The sequence below is a fragment of the Apium graveolens genome, chromosome 5, assembly GCF_009905375.1.
Source record: "Apium graveolens cultivar Ventura chromosome 5, ASM990537v1, whole genome shotgun sequence".
Lineage (NCBI taxonomy): Eukaryota > Viridiplantae > Streptophyta > Magnoliopsida > Apiales > Apiaceae > Apium > Apium graveolens.
The window spans coordinates 210,137,498-210,157,215 of NC_133651.1; the positions used below are offsets into that span (position 1 = coordinate 210,137,498).

The 19,718-nt window shown below is 32.6% G+C and overlaps 1 long non-coding RNA gene across 1 annotated transcript; it reads left to right on the forward strand.

The window, feature by feature from the left end:
• The first annotated feature begins 1,628 nt into the window (after positions 1-1,628).
• LOC141662012 (uncharacterized) lies at positions 1,629-3,116 on the forward strand. Its single transcript, XR_012550207.1, has 3 exons — positions 1,629-1,765; positions 1,851-2,828; positions 2,912-3,116. It is a non-coding gene; the product is annotated as an uncharacterized LOC141662012 (long non-coding RNA).
• The last annotated feature ends 16,602 nt before the right edge of the window (positions 3,117-19,718 follow it).

Here is a 19,718-nt window from a genome sequence, read left to right on the forward strand (position 1 = left end):
TTACTTTAAATTAATTTTACAAGAATGTTATTATAAACACCCATATATAACTTCTAGAGATATATAATATGAAATATTGTAAATATACGATTTATATTTTTAGTAAAATATATGTAAGTAATAAATTTTTTATTAAAATAACGTTTAACCTTTTATTATAAAAATACTAATAAAATAATAAAATATAAATATGTAAAAAATATAGGAATATTTGGACAGAGCGGCAAGTTATTTTTGGGCTGAGGAGCGGTAAAATTATTGGGCTCTAGCCGCCCAATATTTCAGATGATTCAAAAAATTTATGGCACACTCACATACTCTCTCGCTGACTGACTTTGTTACAATTCACACACTCAAACTCTCTCTATCTCTCCCCCTCACCTCTTTCTCTGGTTAACCTCTCTCTCTCGCTAAACTCTCTCTATCAATATCAATCTCGCTCAACTTTATCCTTCACTCGCCACCATTATTAATCTATGATAAGTAAATTAAGATTTTCTTTTCTAATTAGGGTTCAATTGAATTAGGGATCGAGGCTTCGGTGCTTTAATTAGGGCTTTTAAACTTCAACTATTTATCTAAACACTCTGTATCTCTTTGATTTTAAGGGCTCGTGTTTGGGTTTGCAGTTGAAGGCATTTTTTAATGTACTTTTTAATTACAACTTTGTTTTATTTGGGTTTTGTGTGTTTGTCACTACGCCATAGATGGCCTATCACAATGGTTTAATCACACGTGTTACAAAATTATGTTACCTTAGGTATGCTAATATTAGCCTACCGCAACATAGTACTTTTGATGTTACCATAGTTTTTGTAACATGTTACTATAGCATCAAAGTGTTACATATGGTAACATGTGAAAATTTATGTTACAATAGAGTGTGAATGGATAAAAAAATTAATATTTGACAAATAATTAAATATAAATAAATATTTGACTTGAAAATAATCAATTTTGATAATATAATTAAGCAATAATATTAATTTTATCTAAGACTGATAAAATATTTTTTTGTTCATTTTATAACTGTATTAATAAAAATTTTGAGCACTACTTAAACTTAAAAGTTTATTAAAAAATTAAAAAAAATGAAATTATGAGCAGGTTTTTAGACTCCTGTTGGGCTCTCAACTAGGTGGGCTCTCAAATTATTTGGAGAAGAGTAACCCGAGTAAAATTTCAACAAAATCAAAATTTCAATGGCAAAACTTCTCTCTCACAGTCACTCTCCCAGTAGCGCTCTCATCTTTCAATTGAACTAGATTCGTTTAATTGGAGCTAGGATTTTATATTGGTAATATCACACAAATTTGAGTTAGGGTTTTTAATTGGAATCGGGGGTTTTAAATTTGGAATTGGGGTCAAATCACCTTACAGTTCTACATTAAGGTACTAACTCTCTCTCTCTCTCTCTGATTTTGTATGTACATGTATATACTACTTCTCTCCCTCTCTCACTCAATCTCTGATTTTGTGTGTATGTTATGGTTTTGGTTTATTTTATAAGAATCTCTATGTTTGTTTAAATTTTCACGATTTGATCGCATCGGATGAACCGTCACTTTTTGATACAAATGGCAGCGCCGGAGGAGGATTATTTCTAGAACATTTTATAGTTAGAACAGGCTTACAAGGTACTTCTTGACTTCAAGAACAAGGTGTAAAATGTCCAGGATAAGCGACAACACAAGTGCCTTTCTCATTCATACACTTGCTCTTCTTCTCGTCTTTACAATTGCTGAAAGCCGGCAAGTTGTGACCAGTAAGTATCTGGATCCATTTCTCTGTTACTTTGACTCTTGAGAATTTCACTTTTTACAAAATGTTTTATTTTTATTAACATGGAGGTTTGCAAAAGAATCAGTTCCAACATGTGATTCGGTGTTTGGAGTGGGAAGCAGAGACACTTGCTTCGGCATTGCTCAGAGTTTTGCCTTGGCAACTGCTGAATTTAGCTCCATCAATCCCAACGTCAAATGTGCTGCATTGTTTGTCGGACAGTGGCTTTGTGTTGTAGGAAGTGCTTTATATATTGATTTGAATCTGGAATAGTAGTTGATGAGCTCCTACATCAGCTAAATAAAAATGGCTGGTTAACAGTTCTATAGCTGTTGTTCTTCACTATTTTTTTACAGTTCTATAGCTAAATAATAGTTCCTGTGATTCTTTTTACTTTATTATATGATAGCAAATGATGGATAGAGCTAGGCAGTTCTTAATTCTTAATTCTACTTTAAGGTCAAATACATGGGAAACTTAAGTCTACTAAAGTTCAGGCTGACATTCAATATCTCTTTATATTGGTTATTCCAAAAGTTATAGTTTTAAGACAATGAAATTTTACAAATTAGATAAATTTATTCTTGTTCAATCATAAGTGATTTATTAGATATTAGTTCCATAATTATATGAGCAACTGCCCTTATGTAGACTTGTTTGTTTTTACATCATCAACACATCGACATGTTTGTACATTTTCCCTACTAGATTATTATAGCTAAATTACGTCTTTTACGCACATTGGGATGCTAAATTATTTCATTATAATTGCCTAATTTAATAAAAGATTTGATCATTGGCTAATCTAGAGTATAGATACTGTTGCTCATCACATATAGCTATGGTATTGTGTTTTTGTTCATCTGTTACTATCTCGTATTTCATACTAATATTTCCAAACCCGCATACAGTTTATAAGGGTTATGCCATCTTTGGTTTTACAATTAAACTTACAGTGACATTACGTGATCCAGGTAGCTTTCTCCTCAGACATTCTGTTACCATGGGAATACATGAAAAATAGTCTAACACGAGAACTAAATCAGGTTTCGTAGTTAACTACACGTTTTACTTCTAGGAGCTTTTTTATTGTTAGTATCTATCTTCAAAAAACTTCGTGTCATTTCAGCATCTATACAACCTATTACTGGAGAAGTAGTGGCTGAGTCTCAGGATGTCTCCACTGGTGGGGATTCCATTCGATGAAGATTCCTTGAATTCTATGCTTTACGTGGCCATCGGGTGCTTCCAAGCTCTTCTCTTGTACCAGATGATTCAACAGTCTCCTGACCATTGCTGGAATGCTTCAATTTAAACCTACATTTCTTGGACAGGTATTTACTAACGTCTAATGAAGATATGAAACTTGGACATGTGACATGTCCATTGATCTCTACAGTTCCTTGTATAATATTATAAACTGTTTGTATGGCAAGGTCAGGAAAGCTTGATCCAGTACTCGGAAGAGATGATGAAATAAGGAGATGCATACAGATTCTTTTAAGGAGAACAAAGAATAATCCTGTGCTTAAATACCGTAATTGGAGATAAATAACGTGGAGATGCATACAGATTCTTTTATTGGTGGTTTGAATTGTTTATTTTGTTGACTTGTATGAAAAACAGGTTTATGGCATGTTCAATTTAAAAACAAATCATGTCAATTTTTTTTGAGAAATATGTTACATTAGGTACTTCAATATTATAAATAAATTAGTATAATAAAATATAATTTATAATAAAACTGTTACAGTAGCGAAAAAATGTTACAATGATTTGGTGACCCACATGTGGGGCCCATAGTGGCCTTACATGTGGGGCCCATTTTTTTTTACAAATTTTAAGTGCAAAGGTAACATGTATAATGTGATACTATAGACATACTTTGATGTCACCTTTGAATCCTATTGTAACACAAAATTCAAGGTTACAGCAGGGCAAAAGAATGTTACCTTAGGGGCCAAAGGTAACTCGAAAAAAAGCAACTTAATTTTTATGTTACCTTAGGGCTTTTTTTTGCTGTGGTAACATTTTTTTGGGCCTGTTGTAACATTTTCTTACTGTTGCTATAGGCCATCTATGGCGTAGTGTGTGTGCACGCAGTTATGTGTTTAGTCTATCTTTCACTCTCTCTCTCTCCCTCTCTCTCCCTGTCTCTCTCGGTCTCTCTCTCGGTCTCTCTCTCTCTCTCTGTCTCTCTTTGACTCTGTCTCTCTCTGTCTCTTTCGTTCTCTCTATGTCTCTCTTTCTCTCTATCTCTCTCCGTCTTTGTCTCTCTCCCTCTCTCTGTCTATGTTTTTTCTTGTGTGCTTGTGTGCTTGTGTGTATGTTTATGTATATGTTTACGGTTGCGCATTTTTGTATTTTTATGGATTTAATCAAGACTTTGGTTCTTCAATAAATTTCAATTAGGGTTTTAACTATTTACATATAACTCAGGTTGTATTTTTATTTCTTGCTTTTAATTTTTTTTTCAGAATTAATAGTTTTGTATAGTGACACAGATAGATTGATTCGATATTGCAGTGGTGGTTTACCAAGGGAGCCTATGTGAATAAGTGAATAAGTGTCACGCTTCCAAGATCAGTTGATTTAGGTGCCTATGCCTCTAAACAGTGCGAGTTGCAAGCATTTTCTTTTATTTCTTGTTTCCTGCTTTATCATCATTACATTTTCCATTATCTCTTTTATAAGCCATGTCATTGAATGGTACTTCATGTATGGATAATAACTATTTGATTCTCACTGTGCTTGCTCAACTTATAATGGTTATACAGATATTCCAGAACTTTCCAGTTTCTTACTTATTCCTTAAATGAAATTATGTATATATTTTATGGTGCAATTGATGTATAAAGTACAAAGTTAGATGCCTAAAACTATTATCATATTTAGTAAAAGAAAAAGAAATAGAAGTAGTGTCATAAGTCCAGTTTGGGAAACAACTATGAGGCACTCGTATTTCTTTATGAATCCAAGTTGACGAGAGGCATTCCACATATGTAAACTTGTTAGTTTTCCATAAATTGTTAACTGAAAATCTTCAGTTGTTTCGTTGCTTGGCAGCATGTTGTTGGTCAATTTCAAAATAAGTAGTACTGCTTCTAAGGGACTGCTTAACATAACTATACATTTCTCTGTGAAAATTTATATTTCCATATCACTTTGTACCTCTGTGCTTGTTTACACCGTCCTTTCCGCCACTGATTATCACTTAAATGAATACAAAGGGATGAACATGGTGGACTTACTACAACTGTTCAGAATTCCTCTGAAGTTTGTGTTAGTGCACAATTATTACTGGATCACAATGATTCTTGGAGTCATTCTGAAAAACCTAAGGCTCTTTCATTATGTCATTATGTATAATATATTTTTGTTCAACTTATTATCATAAAATTATGTATGTCATTGTGTTTAGTTGAAAGTGGTAGAACGGCATAAAGATCACAACAACCCAGTTAATCTTTCAGTTACAACAGAGGTTGGCTTCAAGATCAAATTCTATGTTAATTATATCTTACTTTGCAGCTCACATTTTGGGTAGTACATATCTTATTTAAACTACTGCTGTTGTGCCAACTATAATAGGTGTTTGACATTAGCCCATCCTTGTACTTGGTATTAGGAGTTGCAGAACCTATAGTTATTATGTATACTTACCTATATAATTTCTGTAAAGGAAGGCCAGACATTGGAAAAGACGGGTTTTTAACTTGGGCTGGATGGTAAGTTTTAATAGTTAGTTCTTTATTTAAGTTACACCTTGCCATCTCTAGACTATAACATTTATCCTCTCTTTGCAGGGTTTGTGTTTGGACAACTCTTATGCTAGTCCTCCTTGCAATATTCAATGCTTGCACTATTATCAAAAGATTTACAAGAATTGCAGGAGAACTCTTTGGCATGCTGATTGCAGTTCTTTTCATGCAAGAAGCTTTCAAGGTATTTTCTTGGTAATGAAAATAAAATTAGTAGTGCCCCTAAGAAGTGCATAATAATAATGAGTCAATTGCATTTGTATTCCAGGGATTGATTAATGAGTTTAAAATTCCTAAAGGTGAGAATCTTTCTGAGGAGAAGTATAATTTTTAGTGGAAGTACGTAAACGGGCTGATAGCAATCATTTTCACATTTGGTGTACTGTTTAGTTCCTTAAAGATTAGAAGAATGAGGTCGTCACTGTTTGGCCCAGGTTTGTTAAACTTCCGGGATTTTAATATTTATTTTTCTCCGAACTTAGAACTAAAATTAATAACTACTTGTAGGCTGGGTACGAAGTTTCACTGTAGATTACAGAGTTCCTTTATTGATAGTAAAATGGTCTGCATTCACAGAACTTGTACCTGATAAAGTTCCTGCAGGAGTTCCCACAAGACTTCATATTCCTTCTGCCAGTAACTGAAGATTGTTTCATCGTGGGCCAATAATCCAGGATAAATACTCACTAATTTTTTACGTCTATAAACCGTATATTGATGATTCCATCTTTATATTACAAGAATTATTGCTAATATCTGCAATCTATGAACTGCAGAATATGGGATCAGTTCCTACAACATACATCTTCGTTGCAATCATCCCAGTTATAATGATAACCGGTCTTTATTTTTTCGACCACAGTGTCGCTTCCCAAATGGCACAACAGAAGGAATTTAATCTAAAGAACCCTTCCGCTTACCATTATGATTTATTGTTGCTTGGTATCATGGTATATAAGTTAATTGCGATTCTCATAAATTAGACTTGTAATGTTTGTATTTAGTAGATTAAGAAGTTTAGAATGTATTAGATATAGTACATTTAAATTGTATATCACCTTTATGAAATGGTATTGTTTGATGGATCGTTGGGTTAATGAATTTGTTTTTGGGATTGCATAAATATCAACAAAAAAATTTCATTTTTTATTAGCAAAGTGTTACATTAGCTTTATAAAATGTTACAATAACAAAAAAATGGGACCCATATTCCACGTACTAACTGTGGGCCCCAATGTGGGTCTCACTTTTTTAAAAACATTTTAGAACTCTAAGGTAATATAAAAAATAAGTTACAACCGATCTCTCTTTCTGTTGCATTAGCAAGTTAAGGTAACATATAAATAAGTTAAAACACGATGTTGCCTTACGAACCAAAGATGTTACCTTACACCCCTAAGGCAACATGAAAAAACCTATCTTTATGAAAATGTTACCTTAGCTTAAAAGTTAGGCAACACCAACATATTTACCCCCTAATGCAACGTTTTTTTGGTGTTACAGTAGGCATTTTATGGTGTAGTGATATATATATATATATATATACATAATATATATCTTCCACTATTTTTATCAAATCAATAGCCTTAATTATTAATTTGGAAAAAATATCTTCTATATCCTTTCTAGTGAGCCAAGATCCATATTTTACCACGCGTTAGGTCAGGTTTGGCTTTTCTCCTAAAACATGTTTATTTAGGTAAACAACATTTGTCAATTATATCAACTATATAACTCTTGGATAGCTTGGTGGAACAATATGTGTTCCTATTTATCTAATAAATCTCGCCAAACTCTATGCCTCTAAGTTCACAATCCTATTGTGATAACTTAGTTAAGTCAAATTCAATAGTCAAAAATATCAATATACTTCAACACATCTCCCACGATAGATAGGAGTACTTCGTTTTGGCGAACCCACTCCTGGTCGATCTAGCGGTTAACGCATTGGACTCATTGAAAGGTATCTGATCAACTTAATTTTAACTTCAGGGTTTTGTTAATTTAAAAATGATCATGATCCCATCATAAAGAGATTCCCAATTTTTCCTTGAAGAAAATACTTCAAATCAATATTTGTCAATGGTTTGATTTCCAAGTAGCGAAGGAGTGACAATGATCTCGCTTAACACCCACAACCTTACAAGTTCAATGAACCAGCTTTTGACAAAATCGCACCATATCAGAAACAAAGAAAATTTGTATTTTATTCCGTGTTTCATAAACACGAGAATCTCATAATCGTTTGTTCATTTTAAAATCTTGAATCGTTACAGATTTTATCTTGTTTAGCAAGCATGGCATGGGTGTCATATGTAATCATACATCCTTAATCTAATTAAGCATGCATCTTTATAAACTACTCTACACATACATTCATCATATGCGCATATATATGTAAAGTGTAATAAATAAACGTGGATGGTTATGGATTCAATCTTTGTGGTCTTTATCAAGCTAATGACAAAAAAAACTAGGTCAATCTAAGATGGAAAATAAATACAGGCTAACTATTACGTGTCTTCTTTCTTGTATTGCTTCCTTAGATGGCCTCTTTGTAAGATTATCCTTGATATTAAAATCTTCATGTCTTCATGTACATTTCAAGAATGAAATATAAAAACTAATCTAATAAACTTACAAGAAGAACTTGAGTTACATTAGAGATTTAATAATTACAAGATTAAATGACATGTAAGCCATATTTGAAAAACCAAAACCATTAACTTAAGCTCCAAAGCCATAACCATCCACCATGCTCAATTAAAACAAAATAACATGTTAAAACACATAATCTGATCTTAACATATCATACCCATCATGATCTTATCATGAAAACCAAATACTGAAAAAATCAGAAAATTCAAAATTAAATCTGATAACATTAAATCACAGATTACAGGGCCTAAACGACGATAAATGACTTACAGATCAGTCGATGATAGCTTGTGCTATCAGTTACGTTCAGACGCTTGATTCCATATGAAATAGCGTATTCGTTTGCCAAAATCGGACACCAGATACAGATTTCAGCAAATCCGCTGCATCCAATTCAGAATCGTATCAAATACGATTCTTATAATAAGAACAAACACAAAGCATGTAGATATAAGTATATATACATATTATATAATCATCATATGATTATACATATATTCAAAACATACATACATACGCATATATAAACATAACAATATGTAAAATATACAAAATCGCATACATAACAGTCATGGAATATTGTATACATGTTATCATCATAAAACCAGTAAATACATAAACGAATTAAAGACTTTTCACAAGTAGCTCTGATATCATTGTTGAGTTTCGATCACATAAACGCAACGGAAACGGTAATTAAAAATGTGAAAAATAAGAATTTTCGGAACCCGTCTCAGGATCTATGCAAAAAATAGATATTTAATCCGTAGATCAGATTGTTTATCTTAAGAAGCTTTACCAATTGGTTGACTAATGGAGATCCAAAGTTTAACAACCCAACAAATAAAATTTAAATAAATTTGAACTCTATTAATAGAACTCCATTTAAAATTGGTTAAACTTTATCACTTCTCAAAAATCCGTAAACTTACAATTCTTGAAATAAAATACAACTAGCTTACAACTACCCTAACAAACTCTAAAGAAAATCGAAGAAAATACAAAACTCCTCAAAGTCTTGGAACTCGCACTCTTCTCCTTAAACAACCCACCTAAAAGAGAGAATACCTGCCGCAGGAAAACAAAGAGAATAAAGGACAGGCAGTGTGCGAAAGGCTCATATACGGATATAAAACAAAGCATAATTGAACAAATATTAAAAGATAATGAGGCTAAACTACAACCGAATGTCTGAATGAAGATCAATAGAAATAATGAATGAGACAATTAGAAAATGGATACTCAACTCACAAATCAAAGCAATTTTTTTAAACAAATTAATCTTACCACTTACGCATAATATGATCACAATAATAATATGATCGAAAGAATATTGATAAAATGGAATCATACCCTTAAACGTAATCTTACACATATTCTCACACTTACAAAATAATACACAAAATAGCTTACATACGAACATATGACACAATCTTACACTTACAGGATGCCCTACATTTTCGATAATCCAGAAATATGTAGTCATCAAAACTTACAGGGGTTTGCACAGCACAAGGCAAATGCTACCAAATATCTTACAGGGGCTTGCACGAAAATAAGCACATGCTACCCAAAAGGCCAAATCATAAATTACTAGACATGGCTATACATGTCCCACAACATCGGCGACACGCCTATACAGTTTAATTACGACGCATAAGAGGTGCCAAACAAGAGATTATCCACTCGCGGTGGATTTCTTGCAAACTCCCAAGTCATACAAATAATATAAATAACTCAAAACACATACTCAAATATCACACACCCAAATATTTTATAACTCCAAAATCATATATCAATATATCAAAATAACCTCAAAATACTGTAATCAATTATTACAGAACTAAATATCACACAAAATCACTAATTACTGATAAACTATAATCTGATCAGTTTCAAAGAATACCAAATTAATGCATACAGAAAAATTCAAAAGGAAAAGTGCGATACACGAAAGTCGTAGAAAATTCCGAGGCCTTTCCAGAATGGTAAGGTTCGTCAAAAACGAACAAGTAACGAATTCAGAAAATAAATAAATGTGGACTATATAACGGAATCTTCCCCTGATTACAATAATATTTTGATGTTTAAGACATCAAAATCACAGAATTTAGCAGCAGAATATAAACATAAATTGTAGATATTGAAAAGTGCTTTCCAGAATGGTATCACTCATAATTTTTGAATAAATATTCAATTTAATATGAATTTACGAAGTCAGGCCGCACAAACAAAAACTTAACCCACCAGATTATAGAAAAACCAGATTTGATGATACTTACAAGCATAATTTCAGAAAACTCAAATAACGAAAAAAAAGAGAATAAAATTAGCTTTCCAACAAGTCTAGAATCATAACAATCTAATAAACAGAGAAACAGTTACGAATTTTACAAGAATTCAGATTACTAGAACCGAGGTACAAGAATTCGATGAAGTACAACAAGATTGATAGTATAACGAATATATCCGTACGCACGAATTCAAATACGAAAATAAAGATTACGAGAAAGATATTCGTACCTCCAAACCTTAGTAATCGAGAATAAAAAACAATGAATTCAGAATCCCAATCACAAGAACCGTAATTTCTTACACTCGAAATCCAAAATCTCCGATTAAGATTTGTTGTTCATCTCCATCTCCATCTACTCTCTCTCTCTTTATCTCTCTCTCTCTCTCTCTCTCTCTCTCTCTCTCTCTCCTCTTTGAAAAAAGAAGTAATGCAACCCTTATTTTTTTAGCAAACTCAAACTCTTCTCTTCATTTTTTCTCCCTTTTTTATTAAAACCCTAACAATTTTTTTTTAAACTAATATTCTTAAAACAATATATTCATAATAAAAGACTAAAAATAAACTTACATAAACTATTTAATTATAACGTATTGACATTAATAAATAATTAAATCAAATAATCCAACTAAAAATAATTATAAAATATCGGGATGTTACATTCATCCCTCCTTACAAAAATTTCATCCTCAAAATTTAACTTGGACACCTCTCAAAGATACGAGTATAACAAAAATGGACAATAATCAAAAAAATACGAAACATATAATACTCTTAACTAACTAATCATTCTAAAGTACACCCATACTCACAGGTCAAGCCTAAAGGCAACCCCAAAGAAAAAAAAAGTCTATCTTACCACTACCCACAATTCCCAAATCGAGCCTAAAGGCAAGTCTACAGAATCTTAAAACTCTAGCTCTGATGCCCAAATATTTTAACAAATCTGAACTCTATTAATAGAACTCCATTAAAAACTGATTAAACTTGATCACTTCTCAAAAATCCGTTAAACTTACAATTCTTGAAATAAAATACAACTAGCTTACAACTACACTAACAAACTCTAAAGAAAATCTAAGAAAATACAAAACTCCTTAAAGTCTAGGAACTCGCACTCATCCCCTTAAACAACCCACCTAAAAGAGAGAATACCTGCCGAAGGAAAACAAAGAGAACAAAGGACCGGCAGTGAGCGACATGCTCATATACGGATATAAAACAAAGCATAACTGAATCAATATTGAGAGATGATGAGGCTAAAGTACAACCGAATGTATGAATGAAGATCAATAGAAATAATGAACGAGTCAATTAGAAAATGGATACTCAACTCACAAATCAAAGCAATTGTTTTTAAACAAATTAATCTTACCACTTACGCATAATATAAACACAATAATAATATGATCGAAAGAATATTGATAAAATGGAATCATACCCTTAAACGTAATCTTAAACATATTATCACACTTACAAAATAATACACAAAATAGCTTACATACGAACATGGAAGACAATCTTACACTTACAGGATGTTCTACATTTTTAGTAATTCAGAAATATGTAGTCATCAAAACTTACAGGGGTTTGCACAGCAGAAAGCAAATGCTACACAATATCTTGCAGGGGCTTGCACGACAATAAGCACATGCTACCCAAAAGGCCAAATCCTAAACTTACTAGCCATGGCTATACATGTCCCACAACATCGGCGACACACCCATAAAATTAATTACACCGCATAGGAGGTGCCAAGCACGAGATTATCCACTCGCGGCGGATTTCTTGCAAACTCCCAAGTCATACGAATAACATAAATAACTCAAAACACATACTCAAATATCACACACCCAAATATTTTATGTCTTGAAAATCATATATCAATATATCAAAATAACCTTAAAACACTGTAATCAATTATCACATAAGTAAACATCACACAAAATCACTAATTACTGATAAACTCAAATCTGAGCAGTTTCAAAGAATAACAAATTAATGCATATAGAAGAATATAAATAGAAAAGTGCAAAACACGAAAGTCGTAGGAAATTCCGATACCTTTCCAGAATGGTAAGACTCATCAAAAATGAACAAATAACGAATTCAGAAAATAAATAAATGCGGACTACAGAACAAAATCAGCCCCTGATTACAATAGTATTTTGACGTTTAAGACATCAAAATCATAAAATTTGGTAGCAGAATATAAACGTAAATTGTAAATATTGAAAAGAGCTTTCCATAATGGTATCGCTCATAATTTTTGAATAAATATTCAATTTAATATGAATTTATGAAGTCAGGCCACACAAATAGAAACTTAACCCACCAGATTATAGAAAATGCAGATTTGATGATACTTATAAGCACAATTTCAAAAAACTCAAATAACAAAAAACAAAGAGAATAAAATTAGCTTTCCAAAAAGTCTAGAATTATTACAATCCAATAAACAAAGAATCAATTACGAATTTTACAAGAATTCAGATTACTAGAACCAAGGTACAAGAATTCGATGAAGTACAAGAAGATTGATAGTATAATGAATATATCTGTATGCACGAATTCGAATATGAAAATAAAGATTACAAGAAAGATATCCGTACCTCCAAACCTTAGTAATCGAGAATCAAGAACAATGAATTCAGAATCCCAATCACAAGAACCGTAATTTCTTAAACTCGAAATCCAAAATTTCCGATTAATTCGTGCAAGATTTTGTGAAGATAGCTACGCCATTGAAAAAGCTCACCAGGAAGAACCAGAAGTTCGAATTGGATGAGAAATGTGAGGAAAGTTTTCAAGAATTAAAGAATAGATTAGTATCTTCTCCAGTGCTAGTCTTTCCAGATGATCAAGAAAATTTTATGATCTATAGTGACGCATCGTACAAAGAATTGTGATGTATTTTTATGCAGCACGACAAGGTGATAGCCCACGCTTCAAGATAGTTGAAACCACATGAAGAGAAGTATCCAACGCACGATTAGGAATTGGCAGCTATATTATTTGTATTGAAGATATGGAGGCATTATCTTTATGGGGAAAAGTGTGAGATCTACACGGACCACAAGAGTTTGAAGTATATCTTCACCTATAAGGAATTGAACATGAGGCAAAAAAGATGGCTAGAATTGATCAAGGACTCCGACTGTACCATCAACTATCATCCAGACAAAGCGAATATGGTGGCGGATGCTCTCAGCTGGAAAAGAAAGGTTAAACATGCTCATTTCATCTGAGGAATTGATCAAGGAGTTTGAGAAGCTCGAAATAGAGGTCGGTACCCCCAGTATGTCGACAGATGTGTTGTGTGCAATATCTTTTCAACCAGAACTATTAGAGAAGATAAGAAGATGTCATGAAGAGGTACCAAGCCATGAGCAAGAAGAATTAACAGGAGAAATAATAGGGAGTCAAAAGGATGATAAAGGAATTTTAAGATTTTCTTCCAGAATATGGATACCCAACATAGCTGAGCTAAAAGATGAAATTCTTCGAGACGCTCACAACTCCAGATATTCAATTCATCCAGGAAGTACGAAGATGTATAGAGACTTAAGAGAAAACTTTTGGTGGCCAAGTATGAAGAAGGAATTTTCGGAATAGGTGAGTAAGTGTTACACTTGCCAGCGACTCAAAGCGGAACATTAAAGGCCCAGTGGTTTATTACAACCATTGGAAATTCCAGAATGGAAGTGGGAGCAAATTGTGATGGATTTTGTAGTTGGATTACCGAGGACCAAATCAAATCATGATGCTATTTGGGTTATTATTGATAGATTGACGAAGTTAGCGTATTTTTTTCCTCTCAACAAGAGATTCTTAATGGATAAATTGGTTGAGTTATATCTTAAGGAAATTGTGACCCGACATGGAGTCCTAGTATCCATAGTTTCAGACCGAGATCCTCGATTTAATTCAAGATTTTGGAGGAGTTTTCAAGATTATCTCGGAGCAAAGCTGAAAATGAGTACCGCGTATCATCTACAGACAGATGGTCAAAGTGAAAGGACGATTCAGACTATCGAAAATATCCTAAGGGTCTGTGCACTAGATTTTGAAGGAAGTTGGGATGAACATTTGCCATTGGTTGAATTATCCTACAATAATAGCTATCATGCCAGTATTGGAATGCCTCCTTATGAAGCTTTGTACGGGAGAATATGCAGATCTCCAATATGTTAGGAAGAAGTTGGTGAGAGAAAGATTTTGGGTCCATAATTGATCCAGCAGATGAAAGAGAAAGTAGAACTCATTCAGAAACGATTAGTCGCAGCTCAAGATTGTCAACGCAAATATGCTAATCCTGCCAGGAAAAGATATGGAATTTGAAGTTCGTGAAGCGGTGTTATTGAAGGTTTCACCTTGGAAAGGTTTATCAAGATTTGGGAAAAAAGGAAAGCTGAGTCCGCGTTATGTTGGCCCTTTTGAGATTTTGAAGCGTGTGGGAAAGGTTGCTTACGAGTTAGCGTTACCACCTCACCATGCAGCATATTCACAACGTATTCCATGTGTCGATGTTAAAGCGTTATTTTCCTGATTCGAATCATGTGATAGAATACGATTCAATCAAGATTCAGCCAGATTTATCTTTTGTCGAGCAACCAGTGCAGATTTTAAATGAGAAGGAAAGAGTGCTTTGGAATAAGTCTGTCTCTAGTGCGAGTCTTGTGGAGGAATCCGAAGGTTCAAGAGTCGACTTGGGAATTGGAAAGCGAGATGCAATCCAAGTATCATCACTTATTTTCTTAGGCTGATTCTGAGGACAGAATCCTGTTAAGGGGGGAAGGATGTAATATCTGGAAAAATTATGTGAGTATTATATGTTAAATGAATAAATATTATGTGTTTTATAAATTCAAAGTGATTATTGCCATGATATTAAATGTTATAGTTGTTACATGTATTTCCGTGCGGGCCATAATATTTTTTTTTCGATTGATTAATATGTGTTAAAACTGTAATTATATGAATCGACCTGTAATTTGGACTCATATTTAATTGTGTCTTTATCGGGGTACCTGTTTTATCTCATTTATATGCATCCGAATGTATTTTGTGCATATTCGGGATTTCTGTTAAACGGACCGGGACCCCATCGGGACGTCAAACCCCACAAAATATGTGTTTTAATTATTATAAAAAATATTCGTATCTCAAATACCCAATATCTTTGCATTTTTGAATTATTCGCAATTTTTGGGGAATTTTGATATTTTTTCGTTTTTAAAATTATTTCCCGTAATTAGTATTTTTGAATCTAGTTATTATAATTAGGGGATAAAAACACCCTTAATTTATTTTGGGGTACTAATTTATGTACATATATAAATAGCAGATGATTTTAAAATTTTATTATTTTTATCAAATAAATTCAGAAAATAAAAGAAAATTAAGAGTTTGTTCTTGGGGGTGTTCTTGGGGGTGTTCTTGAGGGGAGGAATTAAAATCAAAAGTTGAAGGTGATCCTGGGGTCCGTTTGTGACGCTCGAATAGTCGATTTAAATCTCTCTTCAAGCTCTATCTATTGATATCAACATCTTAAACCGAGGTTAATCCTTCCGTGATTTCGTTTTTTTCATTTTTTTGCTATTTAAATTCAGTTTTGTTTACAGGATGATTTTTTGGTGTTTTTGATTACTGAGTAATGTTCCTAGGGTCCTAAGGATTGATTTGGTATATCAATTCGTTAATTTTGATTAGGATTTCACTAAAACCGAAATTTTGGTTTTTATAGTTTTTTTGATTTGATTTTGTGAGTTGTTTGCGGGTTGTTGGTATATTTGGATCATGGAAAATGATTTCTGGGGTAGCTAGCTTTAATTTGATCTATATTTCGTGAAGTTTGGTTAATGATCGATGGGAATCGAGTTTTTCACCGAAAAACTCGTAGAAACCGCCGGCTTTAATGGCTTTTGGCCGGAATTCAGCGTTGCAGCGTCGCGTGTTGTCGTTGTTGTGTGTTATTGGTTGCTGGGTTGATGTTGTATTGATTCGAGGGGCGAAACGAAGGAAACAAGTACTAATTAGGGGGGTTTACGGAATCGATTGTAGTGGCCGGACCGGATTCTGGGCTCACAAGAACACCGGACGGTGTTTGACCCGAATCCGGCAAACTTCTTAGCGACCCGGCGGGTTATTTTGTTTGACCCGACTTTGATTCTTCAATCCTGAAACTAAATTCTAAAAAGTGTTTCTACCTTATTCTTTTTAATTTTAATTCAAAATTCATTTTCTTTTATTAAAAATCATTTATTTTATTTTAAAAAATCATTTACTTAATATTTTTAATTCTAAAAATTATTTTTTTAATTATTTTAAATTCCTATTATTATTTTTTTTTATTATTTTTAAAAATCTAATTTGATTTAATTATTTATAATTCATTTTAGTTAATTATTGATGATTTTAATTAATTGATTAAAATTATTTAATCAATTAACTGCATTTATAAATAGTTAAATAAATTTAAATTATTTATAATGAATTCAAATAATTCCTAACTATTCTTTTTAAGCTTTTAAAAATTATATTTTGGTATTTAAAAATCAATTAATATTATTATTAATTTATTTATTTCTAATTATTTCTTGTTTTATTCATAATAAATAAACTGTTCGTCCGTTTAATACGAAACGAATGTGTACGGACGCAGAAAAATATTACGCTTTCAATAAAAATACTTTTGAGACCTAATTTCCTTTGTATTGCAATGTCATTTGATTTGTTAGTTTTTGAGTCGGTATTTGATTGGTAAACTCTCATATTGACCTGATTTTAATTCTGAACACACTGAGACATATCTTGTAACGATCTGACCTATGTGCTAAATGAAATATGTGATTATGTTTTATACGAATACCATGATTACGTGCTACATGATATGTATGCTATCTGTTTACAGTTTTAATATGCCATGCCTAGTTATAAACGATCGGGTAGATGTCAAGACGTATAGTTACGTCAATTGAGTTTGGTTCTGTCAGTTAAGATAGTCATTTTGTTTATGGAATCAAGTAGCAAGAATTGCAGTCAAGTGTTAGACAGAGATAGTAGTCTGCAGCAATAAGCAGAGTTATAGTGAGAGGTTATTGAGCATACCAGGCAAGTAGCCTAACTTCACTTATCGTTCAAGTGACGTTTACTTTGAATCATATCATGCAAGTATTTATAACTTCATTTAACATTCAAGTGATATTGACTCCGAATTTTATTCTTTCAATTTCTCTACTATTCTAAGGTCAGACTAGTTAAATGTTTTTATATTTCGCTACAACTTACCCTATACAGTGAAACTTTGAATTGAGATTAGCGAATAACTAATTGTTCTGGTTATTTCGCCATTGGTTGTTATGTGGTTAAATGTGTCATTTGATTCGACTCCTTTGACAGAAAATTGTTTTTTATGGGTTGGATGGTTGCGTAAGAGGCCGTGGCGGGGGTCCAGCGTGAGCTATGTGTTAAACAGAATATAACACCTTGCTAGGCCGATATGTGCTTTGGGTACGTTTTGTTTAGTTGGATATACTTCGGCATACCAGTGTTGCTCCGCGGCTGATCACCGGCGGCAATACACCGTCATTCGAGTATTCCAATTCCAAAATAAAATATATATGCAAATGTTGTTTATTATCAAATATATATCAGTTTTTAATACTGTTCAGGTATTGTGGTTTGGTTTTGTTCATCAGATCTATTGTTATTGTTGTTCTAAGTCATAAGCTATATACTACTTGCTGAGCATTTCTTTCGCTCATACTTGTTTCATATCTTGATGCTTTCAGCTAGGTTAGGGCAAGCTTGAGTTCTAGGTCTGACAAGAGGTTGTGTGCGTGTAGATAGTTTAGTGTATTTTCCAGGTAGACAGTTGGGATGCTGAGCTAGTCTAGAGGTTTGTAATGAAATTTGAATAAGTTATAAAACTAATTAGACTTATGGTTTGTAATAAAAGTTGGTTTGTATTAGTGTCTATTTCATACTGTAACCTGTGATCGATCCAGTTGCATGTAAGGGGTTATATTTATTATATTATTCCGCTGTGAGTATTTTATTATGGTTTATTGGCAAGTGACCCACAAATCTAGACCCCGGGTTTGGAGGGCATCACAAATTGACTACAAGAAAGAAATGGATAGTTCGATCGTGTAAATATATAGATGTGTGGTAGTGAGTATACGGTTGGTGAAAAGTTCGTCGGGGGTTTGAAAAGTCCACTAGCTCGGCCGCTCGGATAATGTATAGCATAGAGTTATCTAATCTTATTAGTTTAACTTCTATAATGCCAGGGAGAGAAGGAGGAGAGAGGAGAGTTTTTCCAAACAAAATGAAAATGAATCCCTAAGATTATTTTGCCCTTCCTTTTGTCCTGCCTCTGTCTATCTGTTTAGCCGCCCAATCCAATTTATCAACAGCCTAGCCCATATAAATTCATTTTTTAATTTTAGAAATTTTATAATGTTATTTAAATTATGCATACGAATATTATTATTAATTTATTAAAATAATTAATTTATGAAAAAGTAATAGTATTACAAGGTGTTATTTTTTATAAAATATTTTAGTGATATCAAGTAATTTTTTTATTTTATTAAATTAATTATAAAAACAGATTCATTTAATTTTAAATTATAATAAAATATTACAATTTTTATAAATATAAGAATAATTTATTTATATTTTGGGCTTTCACTTTATTTTATCCAAACATACTACTTTTAAAGATAAATTTAAAATTCAATTCCATTTTAAAAAAATTCAACTACTTATGGCAACACCGTCTATGTGGTGCAATAGAGAAGACATCTATATTAACACCAAAGATTTATTGAGCTATTGCAACATGTTATTATGCCTATTACAACACCAAAATCTGGGTGTTGTGATAGGGCCATAATTTCATACCTATTGCAACGCTTTCTAAGGCAACACGAGGAAAAAATGTTCAAATAGGTCATCTATGGCGTAGACATTCACCCCCCTTTTATGTACCTTTTGGACCTAACAATAATAGGGGAGAGCACGATTTAGTTCGGTTCCAGTTTTAACCGAGCCAGAAACCGAAGATCTTCGGTTTTAAAAATCAAAAACTCCAACCGAACTCTCGGTTTTATTTTAAAAAATCTCGATGAAGTTACACTCGGTTCGTTTTCGGTTTCAAAACCGTCAGAAGATAAATTACATGACTTCATAATTTTATTAAGAGCCACCTCCATAAT